Source organism: Octopus bimaculoides, chromosome 7 (assembly GCF_046866305.1).
Source record: "Octopus bimaculoides isolate indiv1 chromosome 7, ASM4686630v1, whole genome shotgun sequence".
Taxonomy (NCBI): Eukaryota; Metazoa; Mollusca; class Cephalopoda; order Octopoda; family Octopodidae; genus Octopus; species Octopus bimaculoides.
The window spans coordinates 22,731,930-22,751,929 of NC_142934.1; the positions used below are offsets into that span (position 1 = coordinate 22,731,930).

General features: G+C 36.9%; 1 protein-coding gene across 5 annotated transcripts in view; it reads right to left on the reverse strand.

The window, feature by feature from the left end:
• The window catches only part of LOC106870463 (uncharacterized), a 361,104-nt gene that overhangs the window by 210,720 nt on the left and 130,384 nt on the right, over window positions 1–20,000 (reverse strand). Inside the window, exon 1 of one of the 5 annotated variants that reach the window (XM_089354984.1) lies at window positions 326–486. The exons of the other annotated variants lie outside the window; for them this stretch is intronic. The gene's annotated coding sequence lies outside the window, so the exon portion shown is untranslated. Of the gene's footprint in view, window positions 1–325; window positions 487–20,000 lie in introns of those variants that run through there. 5 annotated transcript variants of the gene reach the window in all.

The window sequence follows — 20,000 nt, forward strand, 5'->3', positions numbered from 1 at the left end:
AAAAATATAAGAAAAATGTTAGAAAAATGTTATAAAATCTTTTTGGTATATAGACATTGTATTTTGAGAAATAACCGGTTTCGTGTTGTCTTTTCAAATTTCTCTACTTCATTGTGTCGTGTTCGTTCCAGTCTCATATATATATATATATATATATATATATATATATATATATATATATATATATATATATATATATATATATATATATATATATATATATATATATATATATATATGTATGTATATGTTTGTGTGTATATGTTTGTGTGTCTGTGTCCGCATTCATTGCATATGTATGTCTGAAAATATAAGTATATCAAACCTTTGTCGTTAGAAATATATCAAAATTGATATATTCGTAGCCAGTGTCCACTTGAAATAAATTGGAATTACAGTATGTTCTCTTGCCATAAAGTTTTGATACTAAAGGCTCATAAGCCTTTGATATTACCGTGAATGATTTCTAATTGATGCACTTCTCATAATGTATTAAGATAAAGCAAGAAATCTCCCGAATGACGTAGCTATGGCGCTGTTTCGTCACAAAGAATACCGCGAGGCATTTAAATAAAAATTTAATGTTTTGTCTTGCAGTCATCCTCTTACGTACTGCCGAAGCCTGGTTTAGCTTAATTTCCATAAAAATCTGAGATCTTCTCCTGGCCTTGTAAGATCTTGTGTTACATTATTTATTATAGAAGTATCAAAGCATATTAAAAGGTGACGATCTGGTAGAACAGTAAAAGCGTCGGAAAGAACTCTGTCTTGCGTTGTTTCTTCTAGCCATCTTCGTTCTGACTTCAAAATCTGTTGAGGTTAGCTTCGCAACGCACAGTGTTCCGAATTAGAGTCAACAGCGCAACACATAAGACAAGTGTTATTTTCAGCAATAGCTTCAGGCTGAACGAAGTTTTCAGAATAACAGAAGATAGGCGGAAAGGTGTAGCCCTCGTGTTGTCAGTCCTGTTCTTCAGTCAAAGTATATTGCCTGGTTTATTCTGTCACTTATCAAAATTTAATGTTAAATTTAAATATCTATTGGTCGATGCCTACCGGGAAACTGTTAGTAAAGAAGAAACCGAACGACTGTGTTTGGAAGTCGATGATTATAAAGAAGACTTAATCCATTACCCAGATGAAGGTCCTTTCAGTGAACTACTTTCTCTTGCAATTGTTCCAGTCGCCGTTGTCCAGCAAAATTATGAAAGAAATCTTCACGTTGGTCAAAACTGAACAGATTTACGAGCAAAGGTGTTCCGACCACGACTATTCCGCCTTTTTATGTCAATAAGACAATTCTAACCAATGGGTCCTTGCTTTCTTGTTTTTGTCTTATCGTCCAAGTGGTAGCTTATAATATGGCGGAAAATTAACTGATACGGCGAGCAACCTCGTAGCGTTTCCAGCAATGACCCATAATGTTGTTGTTGTTGGTGATGGTGGTGGTGGTGGTAGTAACTAAACATGAATAGGTACGAGACCAAACCGTCTCGATTTATTTATTTTTCTTTTCAGACCCAGTACCTCTACATATGAAGTGGTTCGAGAGATTAACTGCTATGTCTATGTTACGTCAAACGATGGCATAAAGACTTCCTTGTTGGTTCATCGCATAAGGTGTTGCTGTAGTGAGTATTTAGCCCTTGGTCAGCCTTAAACGGGCAGGCTTATAACCAAAGATACTCTAGCCATGATCAATCCGTTTTCTTCCCATGCGCAAAGAATCCAGGAAGACATTAACCAACATGATCATTTCTAAGACGGTAAAGTGAGGTTTATCCATAGACCTTTGCGGATCTATCTATCTATCTATCTATCTGTCTATCTATCTATCTATCTATCTATCTATCTATCTATCTATCTATCTATCTATCTTAGCATATCTATTTATGTCTGTCTGTGTATCTGTGTGTCTGTCTGTCCGTCTGCTCGCCTATTTCTGTCTGTCTATCTCTGTCTGCCTGTCTATCTCTGTCTGCCTGTCTATCTCTGTCTGCCTGTCTATCTACCTATCTATCTACCTATATGCATATGTATGTGTATGTTTTGTGGTTCACACATGTCTATGTTCGTATGCGCTTTGTGATCCAAACATATATATGTGTGTGAGTATACGCAGTTGAACATTGTCTATATAAATGTAGGTGTGTGTGTGTGTCTATGCGCGTGTGATAAGGTGTGTGTGTGTGTGTGTGTCTATGTGTGCGTGGGAAAGTATGTGCGTGTGTGTGTTTCAGTGTGCTACTCTGTGCGCGCGCGCGTGTACAAGCGTTCATTTTATTTCCTACACGAAATTAGGTCATTTGTGAAGAATGGCATTGACAATTTCAAAGACAAACATCTGAGAGTGAAGAACTTCCTCATCAGAGGCATCAGTGTGATATGGGAAAATGGGGCTGTCTTAACTGTTGTTCATTCTGTCAGTGACAGGGGCTAGATAAACATCCGCCTACGCACTCACACACAGACGCACACAGACAGACAGACAAACTGACACACACACACACACACACACACATCACTTTCCCTGAATTCTCTTTATATATATATATAATTATTTATGTGTGTGTGTGTGTGTGTGTGTGTGTATGTTGCGTACGTGTGTGTATTTATGTATATATATATGTTATGTCTGTGTGTATGTATATATATATATATATATATATCTATGCGTGTATGTGTGTATGTCTGTGTTTGGTCCCCCATCAACACTTGACAACCACTGTTGGCGTGTTTAAGCCTCCGCAACATAGCGGTTCGGCAAAAGAAATCAATAGAATAACTACAAGGCTTAAAAACATAAGTACTGTGGTTGATTCATTATCTTCTACCTGGTGCCCTAGGTAGAAGATAATATATATATATATATGTGAGCGCGCGCGCACACACGCACTCACATGTTCTTTAACAAAAACAGTATTGACAGTGACTTTCTGTTTCCGTCTACTAAATCCACCCTCAAGGCTTTGGTCGGCCCGAGGATATAGTAGAAGACACTTGTCCAAGGTGCCACGCAGTGGGACTGAACCCGGAAACATGTGATTGGGAAGCAAGTTTCTTACCACACAGTCACTCCTGCGCCTACAAGGATATATATGCATATGTACTTTCTGTTATTTTGTTCAACTCGTTTTGCGTTAAACTTGGTAAGTCTGCTGCAGAAACATTGAGCATGCTTCAGCAAGCTAACGGCGCTGAGGCAATGGGTCGTACGCAATGTTTCGAGTGGCACGGGCGCTTCAAAAAGAACGTCTCTGGAAGACGGTGAGCAATCTGGAAGATCTGCCATGAGTGTTACGCCCCGAAAATGTGGAGAAAATTCCCCAGCTTGTGCATGACAATCGTCGGAGGACAATGAACGACATTCCTGATGATGTTGGTCTGTCGTATCGGTCCGAGCAGGCAATCCTAACGTCTGAATTGAACATGCGGCGTGTCTCTACCAAGTTTCTCCCCCGGCCTTCTGACTATTTAGCGGAAAGAACATCGCATCAGAGTCCGTCAAGATCTCCGCCAACGTGCTGCTGATGACCCACTTTTCATGTCGAGCATAATCACCGGTGACGACAGTTGGGTCTACAAGTAAAGCTGCAGCCAAACATAAAAGATCCTACCCTTACGATTTGATAAATTCAGAAGAAGAAAAAAAGAAAAAGAAAAAAAACACAGGGTTAGTCTGGCAAGAAAATGAAGTTTTATTAGAAACAGCAGAACACTTCCACATGGGCTTCATTTGTTGAATGCAATAGATCTAGACGATACATTACAATAAATTGTGAAAGCTGTAAAGATATATTTATATATCTAATATATATATATATATATATATATATATATATATATATATATATATATATATATATATATATATATACGTGTATGTCCTTACGTTCTGTTTTTTTGTTTGCTTTTCGTTTTCGGGTTTCTTAAACTTATTTATGTATTTACTTAACATCCATTTGTTTATTTAAATTCATGTTTACTTTATATTTAATGAATTATATTTTTTAAATTTATTTTAAGACTATTATTATTATTATTGACCTGGCAGAATCGTTAGCACGCTGGGCAAAATGCCTAGCGGTGTTTCGTCTATCTTCATTTTCAAAGTTCAAATTCAATCGAGTTTGACTTTGCCTGTCATCCTTTCAAGATCGATAAATTAATTACCAGCTGTGCATTGGGGTCGATGTAATCGACTTACCCAGTCTTCGAACTTGCTGGCCTTTTGTCAAAATTTGAAGGCATTATTATTATTATTATTATTGTTCAGTAGTTTTATTTTTATAACGTGCTTTCACTTCACTACCGAGCGCAGCTCTGTGCGCCTTGGGTATGTGCTGTGGTTTGCTGTGGTGTTCTTATGGTTACTGTATTGAAAGTGTTTTGCGTAGGATGTGTGCAGTGCCCAGTAGTGCAATTTTCTGTATGTTATATATATTTGTAAGTCCTGGTGTTTTTGTTATGTATTTGTCTGAATATTTTTTTATTATACCTAAGGCACCTACCATGATAGGAATTGTTTCTGTTTTTAGATTCCACATTCGAGTTACCTCTATTTCCAGGTCTTTGTATTTTGAAAGTTTTTCCATTTCTTTTAGAGAAATCATTATTATTATTATTATTATTATTATTATTATTATTACTACTACTACTACTACTACTACTACTACTATTTCGGAGCGAACGCACAAATCACTATATATGATATATTTCAATGGTGAGAATACAAAAGAGCAGTCGTCATCGTCGTTCTAGTAGTAGTAGTAGTGTTGGTGGTGGTAGGTAAATCGTGGGGTTGCAAAGAAGAGGGTGAAGTAGGGCTTGTTTAGGCAGAAGGTTGGAGGTGAAGCAAACAGGAAGAAGGCAGACAATAGTTTCAGAGTTCCCAAACCGTATCTCTTGCCTTCACGCACCTCTCACCTAGTTTCTACACTCAAACTCACCACCACCATCACCACCACCACCACCGCCACCACCACCATCACCTACTACTACTACTACTACTACTACTACTACTACTACTACTACTGCTGCTGCTGCTGCTGCTGCTGCTGTTGCTGCTGCTGCTGCTGCTGCTGCTACATGTACCAAAGATAGATCCTCTATGTCACTGCAAATCATTCTAGAAATAGCAATCAAATCTCTCTCAGATAATATCCTACCGTTCAAAATATAAAATGACAACGCGTAAAAAAACAAAAAAAATGTGAGCAAAAAAAAAAAAATGATGATCACTGCTGAAGAGCTTTTAATCATAGGTTTGCTTGACAGGTTAGAAATAGCTGTCAAATTTCCCTTGAATGACACATTTTACAGCTTATAACATAAAAGAAGGGCGTATTGGATAGCGATGGACCGTATCTTTGCCGGAGTACTTCTGATCATATCTATTCCACCTGATAGTAAGTAGTTCGGGCACTATATAAGATAATAAATCTTTAAACACACCCAACATTCTACAAAGAGCACGCAACGTGCATGTCACTCTAGAAATATATAGACTAGGAAATGCGTCAAAAGAGGTAATATATAACGCCGACGTAAAGTGAGTAGTTGGGGTTGAATACACACACACACACACACACACACACACACACACACACACACACACACACACACACACACACACATTGAGACATAATGATCCTCTCGCGATACAACACTACGAACAAGGACTAAAAAAATGACCGCAAAGGAGGAACAAGTTTTTATATATAATGTATTAGTGTCACGGTTAAAAGGCATGGGAAAAGGCTTTATATATTTATATGTGTGTGTGTGTGTGTGTGTGTGCACATACACACACACATATATATACACATAAATATATAAATACATACACACATACATACATACCTACATATATATATATATACATACATACATACATATGTATGCGTAGCGTTAAATTAAATAATAATATAAATAATATATATATATATATATATATATATATATATATATATATATATATATATATATATATATATATATATATATATATATATATATGTGTGCATATATGCATACATACATACATACATACATACATACATATATATATATATGAGCGTTAAACTAATACATCCTTTTGTTGTTTACATCACCTGTCCTCGTCTGTTGTTGTTTTTTCGTAAATTCTCCCATATATATATATATATATATATATATATATATATATGCATATATGGGTACATGACGTCACCAACTGTGTAAACAGCATGGAGTACGAAAACAACCGTGTTAAATACGCAAACAACGAGAGAAAAAATGGGAAGCAGGACAAGTAACACGAAGAACAACCCTTCATCAGTTGTCGGCTGTCTATCTACTCCTCATTTCGAGCATTCAACGACATTGAGTCTTCGGAGACAGTTGCTCCCATAAATACCAAAATAAAATTTCGGATTTATGGAGGGGCAAAGTCGGGAACAAAAACAGGACAGTGGAGACATACAAGGAAACCGAACGAAAACAGACATGGAGGGTCGTGTTGGTGTATGAGCAAAAGCAATTTCACTCCATTGTCGAAATACATTTGGAGTCTAAAATACAATGAAGAAGCAACGGACACAATAAAAAAATAGGGCAAACGGAGCAATTAAAGCATACAGTGTAACTTCTGGTATTTTATTGGGGCTCAGATACTGAAATTTAACTATTTAATCTTAATACCATATGGTAACACAAACTTAAAATTTCAACTAAAAAATGAGATAAGCTACCCAAGCTGTTATTCCCTGAAAATTATGATGTTCATGAAGTGAAGTGGAGGGAAAGTGAGCAAGAAGAGAAGGCAAGGAAATGTGAGCGAGGGGGGAACGAAAGAACGAAGAGTGGAATTAACGAATAAGGGTGAAGTGGCTGATATTCAGAAATAAAGTCGTACAAGATTTAGAAAAATGTTAGTGCTTTGTGTTGTCTTCTGCCTTGTCAGCTCCTGTCAAACCGTCCAACTCATGCCAGTATGGAAAACAGACGTTAAATGACGATGATGATGATGTTGATGATGTTGATGATGATGACGATGATGAAACATACATACATCCCTATACATATATATATATATACGTATATATACGCAAATATACGTATATACACCCGTTGATAGTCACAAATAAAGAAATTATATATGCACCAATGCGGTGTTGAGCACTCATTTCATCGTTCTACATTTACATACACTCCCAAATATATGTATATATATGTGTGTGTGTGCGTGTGTGTACATGCATACATACGTACAAATATATGTGCATGTGTATATGCGTTCGTGTTTAAGTTTTGGGACGGGTATGTATGTATGTATCTATGTATGTATGTATATGTGTTTATGCGCGTGTAAATGATTACAATGTTACACACATGTTGAAGAGGTCATCCCACAATTGGAATTGGATATTTATGATGTTGTTTAACGGTATATCCAGTAGTAAACATGGTATACACATACATACATACAAACATACATATATGCGTACATACGTGCACACATCCGTCCGTCCGTCCGTCTGTACGTACATACATACATACATACATACATGCATATACATATATCTCCCCCCCCCACACACACACGCACTCATATATATACACTCATATAACGTATCCGATATCTTACGCGGAAATATTTTCTCTTAGTATAAAAGTTGCTCTGTTAGGCGTAAGATATCTTATCACAACCGGCCGGATGAAAAGCAATGTTCGGATCAAGCGATATTTGAACCTATTAACCTAAAATAATAAAAATTCGCGCTGTTTAGTAGTGCAAAATATGTATATGTGCACAAATATAGGAATGTGTATTCATGTATGTATATACCTATACGTATTTACTTTCACTGGGCTACACTCGATCACACACACGTGTGTGTATACATATACGTTTATTGCAAAATTCATTGAAGTTCTTATTTTAAAATTTGATGCTTATTTTAGAATAAACTTTTATTTAACTATGCCTATGTAATATACCAGTTACTACCAAAGAACGCAGATTTCATTCTCTTGATTTAATGCTAAGTTTTACCCTTGTTTTCTTTTTCTTTTTGTTTATTTTACTATGTAAAATTAAGGATGGAGAATATAACGCGTTCAAATTATATTACACTGTGTAACACGATTTTTGTCCTTGGGTAGCAACTTATTTCCTATTTATTTACCTCTAGAAAGTATGAAAAATGGCTAATATTTCTTTCAAACTTTGCTTTTGTTACATTTATTCAAACCCCAAAGAATTCCTCTCAACACCTGGCTATGATGTTTCCCCACTACTCCTGCTCGTGATCAGAGATGCACCTATCATCAGCCATTAAGGGACATGCTCAAATGGTTAACGTCAAGCAACTGACAAGAAAATCTGTGGTATTGAGCAGAATATTTGCTATAACGATATTTCAGCTTCAGCAACTCAACTTTGAATCTGTCTGAAATGCAACAGAAAATTACATTTCAAAACACTGAGGTTCAGGTCACAAAAACAAAGTCTGAAGGAAATAATTGTCATTTCCTTTTTTGATTTCTAGATAGAAGCAGTTAAGAAATAATACTTACTGACCAAATACAAAATAAATAAATATATTTTTTTTACACAGTGTTATTTCACGAGTTTAAAAATAGCATGGAAAACAACCGAAATTGTCATATCAACTTTGCGTTAAGTTAGGTGGAGGAGGATCAAAGTCAATCAAAGTGAAACATAACATTGGTTTTACAAATATTTGAAGAGAGGACGAGTGCTTTGATGTTAAGGAATGTTACGGACAACAGCCTGCGAGTGGCAACGATAAAGCATGGACCATTACTGAAGTGGACCGACGCAAAATAAAATGCAAAGATGTTGGCCATTCAAAAAGCGAATGGTCTATCGGCGATCTTTCGATACCAGTCCGAAATATCGGCCTTTTCCGTAAAAAGTGTCTTCGGCGATCTTTACCAAAGATCGGCCTTTTCCGTAAAAAGTGTTAGAGGGAAAGAGGGAAACGACGTCGTAAAAGCAAAAGAGATACAGAGAGCGCGATTTCTTTTGAAGGGTTTAGGGTTAAGGTTTGGGTTTTAGGGTTTGGGTTAGGGAATTCCGTCCCTAATCGTAACCGTAACCGTAACCCTAAACACTAACCCTAACCCTAACCCTAAAACTAACCCTAACACCCTAGTGAAGATCGTGCGGGTGTTAGGGAAAAGGCCGATACTATTTAATATAGCTTTTTTTGTTTTATTATGAGGTTTATTTTTGGTTCTTTCCTTTAATTCATTGAAAAAAAAAAATCCCTAGATCTGCAGATGAACAAGATTAGGTCTTCCGACTACTTCACCCCCACCCCATCATTCATCTCTCAGCGTTTGTAACAAAAAGTAGTTCGTGATCATTTTCGGTGTTGAAGATACGATATTCTTCATCTATCTATCTATCTATCTATCTATCTATCTATCTATCTATCTATCTATCTATCTATCTGTCTGTCTGTCTGTCTGTCTGTCTGTCTGTCTGTCTGTCTGTCTGTCTGTCTGTCTGTCTGTCTGTCTGTCTTTCTGTCTGTTTGTCTACCTACTAACAAATCTACGAGTCAGCCAGCGAGCAGACTCCTTAGAGAGTTGGATAGACTGCTTCATGGTAATCATTCCACTTCTCTGCGCTGTGAGTTCAAATCTTGCCGAGGTCAAACAAGCTTTTTCTCTTCTGTACTACAGTCGTTTCTCTAACTCTTTCTTTCTGTCTGTGTCTTTCTCTCCTCCTGAATGAAGAACTCAACTGAGTTTGAGCCTGAAGAAAGATAAACTCCGCCAAGTCTAAAAAAAAAAAAGAAGTGTCCTAAATACTTCGTAAGTTCACAACGGTGCACCTACGACACCACCAAAGAGTTAAGGGCCCACAGCAAAGCAGAGAACTGTACATTTGATTCCTACATACGCAGTTCTCTGGGTTTTTTTTTACTTGTTTCAGTCATTTAACTGCGCCAATGCTGGAGCACCGCCTTTAGTCGAGCAAATCGACCCAAGGACTTATTCTTTGTAAGCCTAGTACTTATTCTATCGGTCTCTTTTGCCGAACCGTTAAGTGACGGGGACATAAACACACCAGCATCGGTTGTCAAGCAATGCTTGGGGGACAAACTCAGAGACAAAAACACACAAACACACAAACACACACACACACACACACACACACACACACACACACACACACGCACACACATATATACGATGGGCTTCTTTCAGTTTCCATCTACAAAATCCACTCACAAGGCTTTGGTCGGCCCGAGGCTATAGTAGAAGACACTTGCCCAAGATGCCACGCAGTGGGATTGAACCCGGTGGCACCAGTAACTCTTGGGCTGGTACTGCCGTCACTGCCTTTAAGGATGAAAAAATAAAATTGACCTTGGCTTTGCGAATTCCAGTGGGAACGGTCGTAACTAAACACCGCAAAATATTTGGCCTGACACATTAACGGTTCTGCGAAATCCTTATTAAAACACACTGGTTGTTGACAAAAGAGTGTGTGGTGTTGAGTTACTTGAAACATAGGCGAGAAAAACAGAAAAAATATAAATAAAAAGAAAAGAAAAACAGAAAGAGCAAAAGTGAAAAAGAAAGTCATCTATGAAGAGCTGTGTATGGTCTGAAGGCAAGGCTGCTATTTTATAGATTAAGGGTCGGAATGTTAATGGATGTATACGTGTATACACATAAAACTTCATGCATGTATACGGAGATATATAGAGATACAAAGGAATGGCAGAGAAACACTCGTACATATACAGTACATATATACATAACTCTTGATAACTCTCATAGGTGCGTCTAAATGTGTACGTGCATCTCTCTCTCTCTCTCTCCCGTTATCTATCTATCTATCTATCTATCTATCTATCTATCTATCTATCTATCTATCTATCTATCTATCTATCTATTGTTACGCATGTATGTACGTGTGTGTATATACATATGCAGGTTTGGCAGAATGAACTGGAGAACTACAACGCAGCACGTGAGTATATAATGTATGTATACTTTTAATCATCTGAAAGCTGCAAGAGCGACTGAAGGCCCGGGTGTTCTTGGGTATGAGACTTGTCAAACTTAGACATTTGTCATGTATAAAATATTTGGCACTTAAGTCACTTTTCTAACTTTCTGGTGTATATAACACACACACACACACACACACACACACACACACACACACACACACACACACACACACACACACACATGTATATAGGCGCAGGAGTGGCTGTGTGGTGAGTACTTGCTTACCAACCACATGGTTTCGGGTTCAGTCTCACTGGGTGACACCTTGCCCAAGTGTCTTCTCCTATAGCCTCGGGCCGACCAAAGCCTTGTGAGTGGATTTGGTAGACGGAAACTGAAAGAAGCCCATCGCATATATGTTTGTGCGTGCGTGTGCGTGCGTGTGCGTGCGCGTGCGTGCGCGTGCGTGTTTGTCCATCGCTTGACAACCGATGTTGGTGTGTTTACGTCTCCGTAACTTAGCAGTTCGGCAAAAGAGACCTATAGAATAAGTACGAGGCTTACAAAGACTAAGTCCTGGGGTCGATTTCTTCGACGAAACGCGATGCTCCAGCATGGCCGAAGTCAAATGACTGAAACAAATAAAAGAATATATATATATATATATATATATATATATATATATATATATATATATATATATATATATACAAAGAGAAAGAGAGAGAGAGAGAATAGATAGATAGATAAAATGATGTATATATCTACGTTTACACAAACACAGATACACTCAGAAATGAGGGATCAAGAAGACAAAACAGTTTATCATTGTGGGGAGAAGATGTAATCTCTACCAGACGTAACACTATAAAATCTTATTTACTTTTGGTTATGATACAAAACACACACACACACACACACACACACACACACGCGAGCATATACACATATACACACTCATGCTTCCGCGCACACTATATACATACATACATATATATATGCGTTATAAATATATACGTGTACACGTGCAACTACATACATATATACATACATGCATTTATACACGTACACATATCAAATATATAGTCACACATTCATGTATGTGTGTGTGAGCGTATGTATTTCTTCCCTCTATTTTCGCTCAAGTTTTCTTTCACATCAACAAAATCTTGATTCTCTACTTCACATAAACAAGCACCGATGTAATCCCCTACACACACACACACATACACACACACACACAAACACACACACACACACACACACACACAGAGGCTCATCAGAATGAACATGCACACGCAAAAACAGCTGAGACAGGACAAAAGGCCGAAATGCATCTGGCGCGCCTACTGGCTGCTTTTGGGGCGAATTTTCATCTGATATTTATTGTTTTAACACAGCAAGTCCGATAAAGATATTGCTTCAGGATAAATATTACGGTAACTGGGCTATCGACAGTGTGTATACATTAAGTGTGCAACATGTATGGCTATACACTCATACATAAAACAAAGTATTTACCTATGACTGCGCATAGCGATGGTTAAAAATTTATAGATAGGTTGATGATTTAAAATGTTGCCGTGAGATTAGCACTTTCGGGGATAAGTCGATTAGATCGGCTCTAGTGATCAACTGGTATTTGTTTTATTGAACCCCGCGGAACGGTGAAAGGAAAAGTCGACCTCGGCCGAAGTTGAACTCAAAATGTAAAGACGGACCAAATATCGCTAAGCATTTTGCCCCGCGTGCTAACGATTCTGTCAACTCGCTGACTTATATCTACCTATTTTTTTTTCTACTCTAGGTACAGGGCCCGAAATTTTGGGGGAGGGGGGGGACAGTCGATTAGACCGACTCCAGTACGCAACTGGTACTTAATTTATCAACCCTGAAAGGATGAGAGGCAAAATCGACCTCGGCGGAATTTGAACTTAGAACGTAAAGACGGACCAAATGTCGCTAAGCATTTTGCCCCGCGTGCTAACGATTCTGCCAGCTCGCCGCCTTATTAAGGTGATGACTGTAAATTCTGTTCTTTTAACTAATCTGTCAACTTGTGGAAAGGGTATGGTAAAAGTATATGCGATACGCACACATACACACACACGCAGAAAGAGAGAGAGAGAGAGGGGGGGAGAGATAGAGAGAAAGAGAAAGAGAGAAAGAGAGAGAGAGAGAGAGAGAGAGAGAGAGAGAGAGAGAGAGAGAGAGAGAGAGGTGTGCATGTATATATGAGTGACCTTCATTAGCTTTTGTATACGTGGAGCTGAAAGTGGACATTTTATGAAAAGTATTGTTTTATCATAAAGTTTCCATTTTGATAGTTTCATTCGTTTGTTAAACTTATTCAATATATTCTGTAGTATGGTATATAATTAGGTCGTATTCATTATATGTATATATATATATATATATATATATATATATATATATATATATATATATATATATATATATATATATATGACTAGGGTGTTAGAACACCTATATTGCTAGAGATAATTGTATGCACATGTACTGTAATCGCCCGAAAACAGCGGTCGAGAAATTCCCTCTGCTGACCGGTTAGTTTCGGCTAATTCTGTAGCCTCATAAGTCCTGGGGTCGATTAGCTCGACTAAAAGGTAGTGCTCCAGCATGGCCACAGTCAAATGACTGAAACAAGTAAAAGAGTAAAAGAGTAAACACACACACACACACACACATACACCAAGAGGTAAAATTTATTCTCACTGCCTGTGTCACTAATGATTATTTTTGAAAAAGCCCGCTACACACACACACACACACACACACACACAAATATGTATATATTGTGTATAACTTATAAAGTACTTAATATATGCTAATTTCCAATTAAACCCTGGAATATATCCACGGAACGAACTAGTTTTGTCGTGCAGTAACATATTAACCAACAACAGGGAGGGATGATGATGATGATGATGATGATGATGATGACGACGATGATGATGATAGAATGAAAGAGAGAAAAGATAACTTCACTTCACCATAACTAAATAATTTTCTCGAAGCGAAAATAAATTTATACAGAAAGTATTTTATTTTTATTTATCTATTTATTTATTTAATTATTTATTCATTTTCTTACTAGATATGGCGAAGTGAAAAATGTCAGTGAGTCATTGGAACCTCTGAGAAGAAGGAATATCTTTGAGATTGGTCTGAATATTCTGACCAACTTCTCTTCCATATCTTAAGCGTCCCCTTCTCTATACCTGCTCTCCTTTTAGTACATATAATATGCGTGGGAACAGCAAGGGAGCAAGAAAGTCTCTTTATGTTTGTATATGAAAATATAAGGTGGAGGGTGGGGGGTGGGGGTGTCTGTAGTCTGTTTCCTCTTTAGATAGCAATGCTCTGGTACCAAGAAATGGAATGAAAACATGACAATAACGCTGTTAAACAACATCGTCGTCGACGCTATTATCAACCTCATCGTCGTTTTCGTTGCCATCTCTATCACTATCATCATCTTTGTCATCGCCGTCATCGTCGACATCGTCGTCATCGTCGTCATCGTCGTCGTCGTCGTCTTTCGTTGTTATCGTCGTTTTCGCCATCATCATCATCAACATCATCATCGGCGTCGTCGTCGTCATCGTCACCGCCGCCATCACCATCATCGTCGTCGACAACGTCTTCATCGTCATTAGTCATTGTGGTCGTTTCTGTCATCATCATCATCATCATCATCACCATCATCATCATCATCAACTCTCCCGCCGCTACCACCGCCGCCGCCACCACCACCGCCGCCACCACCACCACCACCACCACCACCATCACCACAACAACAACAGTAGGAGCAACAGCAGCAGCAGCAACAGCAACAACAACAACAACAATAACAACACCGCCAAGATCAGCGACATCAGCATCGACAACAAACAACACCATTTAACAATAACAACAACATAATTATCATCATTATCATCATCATCGTCTTCATCATCAACAACAACAACAACAACAACAACAACAACAACAACAACAGCACCTTCACTATCAAGAGCCCCCAGACAAGAAAACATCACACTGAAGCTGTTGAAAATTTGATTTCTCTTCATTGAAAGACTCCATTTTTTGTTTTGTTTTTTGTTCTTAGATAAAAGTTTCTGTTTTTCATCATTTTTTTTGTTTTTTTTTTGTTTTTCTTGTGATGACGTCAGTTTATAAAACGGTTTTGCAACAACAAGAGCAACAACAACAGTGATAACAACAACAATAACAATGTTCAATTTTCTTTTTTTTTTTTGTTATTGTCCTGAAATTTTAGGGCATGGGGCTAATAATTTCTTATTTCTTTTTTATTTCTTTATTGCCCACAAGGGGCTAAACACAGAGGGGACAAACAAGGACAGACAAATGGATTAAGTCGATTAGATCGACCCCCAGTACGTAACTGGTACTTGATTTATCGACCCCGAATGGATGAAAGGCAAAGTCGACCTCATCGTTTCTGTTGACCCCAGTGCTCAGCTGGTACTTATTTTATTGACCCCAGAAGTATGAGCAACAAAGTCGACCTTGGCGGAATTTGGCAACAATGTTTAATAATACTTTCTAATAGTATTCAGGAGACCTGAAATTTTGAGCATGTCCCTTGGTGGCTGACGATATGTGCATCTCTGATCACGAGCAGAAGTAGTTGAGGAGCATCATAGTCATGTGTTGAGAAGAATTCCTTGTGGTTTGAATAATTCCCCTTTGGAAACATGGGTGTTTTGCTCAACATCCTTAAACAAACCTTATTCAGGGACCTTTTGAGCGGGATGGGCTACTCGACCTGAAGAAAATTCTAACTGGGCCTCACCTGCGAGGTCATGCATTGTTTATCTTGATATGAGATCACCATGTCGCGCACATATGGTTGTGATGCATGTGCCTGGTGTACCCTTATCAGACGGGTAGTCATGATGGGTATACTGGGCTTCGTATATTTTACCCCAGTGTCACTTTGATGGCATGCACTGCTCTCTCACTCAATAATAATAATAATAATAATAATAATAATAATAATAATAATAATAATAATAGTTCTTAATATAGGTGCAAGGCCAGTAGTAACGAGGTGGGGGTAGGATGCTTGTGGATGACATCTATCCTAATACTTTCCTGTTATTTTATTTTATTGAGCCCCTAGGCCGGCAGTATTGGGAAACGGGATTGCGTTAGTGGATACTTTCGACCCCAGCCACCTCCTTTAGCCCAGCAGTATTGAATGGGGATGTTAGAGGATAACATCGGCTCCCTTACTTGACTGGTATTTTATTATATCGACCCCGAAAATAATTAATAAAAGACAAAGTTAGCCTTGGCGAGATTTGAACTTATAGAGTAGTGATTCAATTCAAATAAAAACTGTGTGGCATTATACTCAAAAGTTTTTTAAAAAATGAAGAAAATCAGGCGAGAAAAAAAAGGAAGCGGTAAAAATAAGTTTAAATATGGAGACATACAGGCATATAAAGTGAAGAGTAAACTTTGAATTGTAGACAACGTAAAATAGCAGACGATATAAAGTAGCAGACGATACAGAATAAATATGGGGATATATTGGATTGTCAAATAAATTCGTTATATTTTTTTTTTATCCGAGGTACACCCCCAAAAGCGCTCAAGACACGACCATTACCATATTTTCAGGCCGAATCTTGGATTACATTATCCAGTGTCTTTCTTTTCAAGATGGTAGATATATTTTAAGGGAGGTTTGGCTGCTATGTCTAGCAAGTGAAACAACTGCGTGCATTTCACCTAGTAGTTGTTTCTTACTGTTGCTTTTCAGCCACAGGTCAATTCTGACTCAGCTAAATTATAATCAATGACATTTCAGCCATGACTATTCCCACCTTGGTAGGCGTAGCAAGCAAGGCTACATCATCAAATTTGTCCGTTTTCTAAGGTAAGTATTGTGGTATTTAATCAGTTTTGACTACTATTTCAAGTATGGAAAGTGACTTGAGATACCAAGATGTTGAGTAACTGGGAAGAGGTACTCTGCTCTTATTTTTACTGTATGTGTATGTGTCCCTGCGTGTGTACGTGTGTGTGAGTGTATATGTATGTATGTATGCCTGTGTATATGTGTGTGTTCGTGTGCATGTGTATGCATGTTTGCCAACGGATATATTTTATGTGTGCAACTAAGCTGCACACACTCACACACACACACACACACACGCACGCATATCTTCTTAATGAAAATGCCACTCATATTATAAATATATCGGCCAGAGCAACAGAAATAGGTTCATATCTTACTTTAGTGACCCACAAACACAAGAAGCATCTTGACAGCAGATGTCTACACAATTTGGGTAGAGAGCTAAACTTTTCATGTGTCAAGAGACTTTGCAGTATGGCTATGTGCACGTTATTTCTTATTTTCTTCAAGAGTATTAAAAATATTTGAGGCTGTTTATAATTATCTGTCTGTCTCTATCTAAGAACATGTGGTGTTTCTTGCATGAATGCAAAGCATGCATTGTAGGATTAAAATATATACATGAATACAAAGAAGACATCAAATTTTAATATAAAACTTTCATTTTTATGAGACATAGCTGGATAGAGGCTATGCGTATGTTATATATGTTACATGTATCTTATTTTAATTATATGGCGATGAAATTCAAAGTTTTGTAAATAAAATGGCTCTTTACACTTGCTCACACACTCAGACACATACTTACATGTCTTTGAAAAAACAACAATGTCAGTAATATTTCAACATATTCATCCCAACACCTGTTTCACTAATTCCAACATGATAAGATTCTGAAGAAGTATCTCAATAGCTCCTCACGCATATGTTGTGCCCACACAATGTATAAGGTGCATTTTCTTGTAACACTTGCATTATTAAGATGTCTTTTACTCTACATGACCAAAAAGTCCTCTTTATAATATATATCTGCGTGTGTGTGTTTGCGTGTGTGTATGCATTATATACATCTGTGGGCGGGTGTATACATATGTGTATACACACATACATACTTATACTGTGTAAGTGAAACTTCGAAGTAATTGTCAACCTTTTCCTTGTAAAAACAAAATAATATTATTTTACTGAAATATATTGAGTGATCCTTCATTTTAATATCTGGCTGTTTTTACATAAAATTTATATATAAAAACAAATAATACACATATACATGTATATGAGTGTGTATTATATGTACACACACGTGCGCGCGCACACACATATGCAAGCATACAATTGTGTAGACGGAATAAATTGATAAAACTGATAAGCAAGAACAGAAATAATGAAAGATGAATTGAATGAATCAAGCTTAATTCATTCCTACCCACCATCCTCTCACATACATAAACACACACACACACACACACACACACACACACACACACACACACACACACACACCGATGCACACACACACACCGATGCACACACACACACCGATGCACACACACACACCGATGCACACGCACAAATGCTCACACATCAATACTAGACTTCATCGAATCACGTGATGCGTTTCAGCGTTTGCGAATAAAAAGCCAATTTGTATTGTTTCTTTTGCAGACGATAAAACTACGTCATAATCTGTAACAAGTATCTCACATTTTGCCTCTAAATGGCGCCCGTACCGGAAATCACATCACAAAGATATCGTCTGTATTTCTCTATTCGTTGAGACAAAGACTGGCTCCAAAGCAAAATTAATAATTTTTTGATAATATGTAAAGTTATACGCGAAGGTACGAGGTCCAGCAGTTAGGTGTGTTGATCTCACTTTACGATCATAAGGCCATGTAGTTTCGATTCCCAGATCAGGTGGTGCGCTTTGTTGTTGAACAAAACCTTTTTATTTTATTTTGATTTGTTTACTCAGATGAAAATGAGTTGTAGTAATAACAGGGAGTTAACCCTTAGATAGGCTAGCATTCTGTACAGAAAAATGAAATATTGTAGTCTCAGTCATTTTCGATGTTTTATAGATCCTGTGGAAATCGGGATAAGCTATGCTTTTAGGGGGCCTGTTGACTAGGGACAGACCTCATTCAATGTAACACAGTCATGGGCAAACTGAATTCAACACAGTTATGGGCTTTATGAGATATAGCTGGATAGAGGCTATGTGTATACTATTAACGAAAAGATATCTTGAATATTTATATATATATTTATATATATATTTATATAAAAGTTCAATTTGAGGTTAAATAAGTCACATTTAATGATAGTAACATCCAATGAATTTACTGGTTTCTTAACTACTATTTATTTTGAATATTAGATTTAATATTAACACATAAAATATTATCAGATAAAAATATAAAAATTTAATGGTATATTTTTTCTACCTCCGACTAGATTCAACTTTAATTATTTTAATTAATTTTTAAAGTCTGAATCGAAACAGCAGTCAGAGAGTATGTCTATTTTTGTAATTAATAAATATAATTATTAATTCGTTTATCTCTATTTTCTTATTTTTCTTATATATTAATATATGTATAAACAAACTCGCACACGCAAACATACACACTGCTCTCTCTCTCCTCTTTCTCTTTCTCTTTCTCTTTCTCTCTCTCAGTATATATGATATATGTATATATATATATATATATGCATGTTTATACATACATATGTGTACATATATGTGTGTGCATATATATATATATATATATATATATATATATATATATATATATATATATACATATATATATTTATATATATAAATAATACACACACACATATATATATATATATATATATATATATATACATACATGACATACGTTCATACACATATATACATATATATATATATATACATTTATATACACATATGTGTATATGTGTTGCGTGCGTATGTATAGCTAGTAAATGAAAGGTAGAAGTACTCAATACAAATGAAAAGTTTAACAAGCCACGGAATCAGCTTATATAAAATTTCATTCTATCCCTCTCCATATAGATGCATCTATATACACGTGTACGTGTGCGAGTGTGTGTG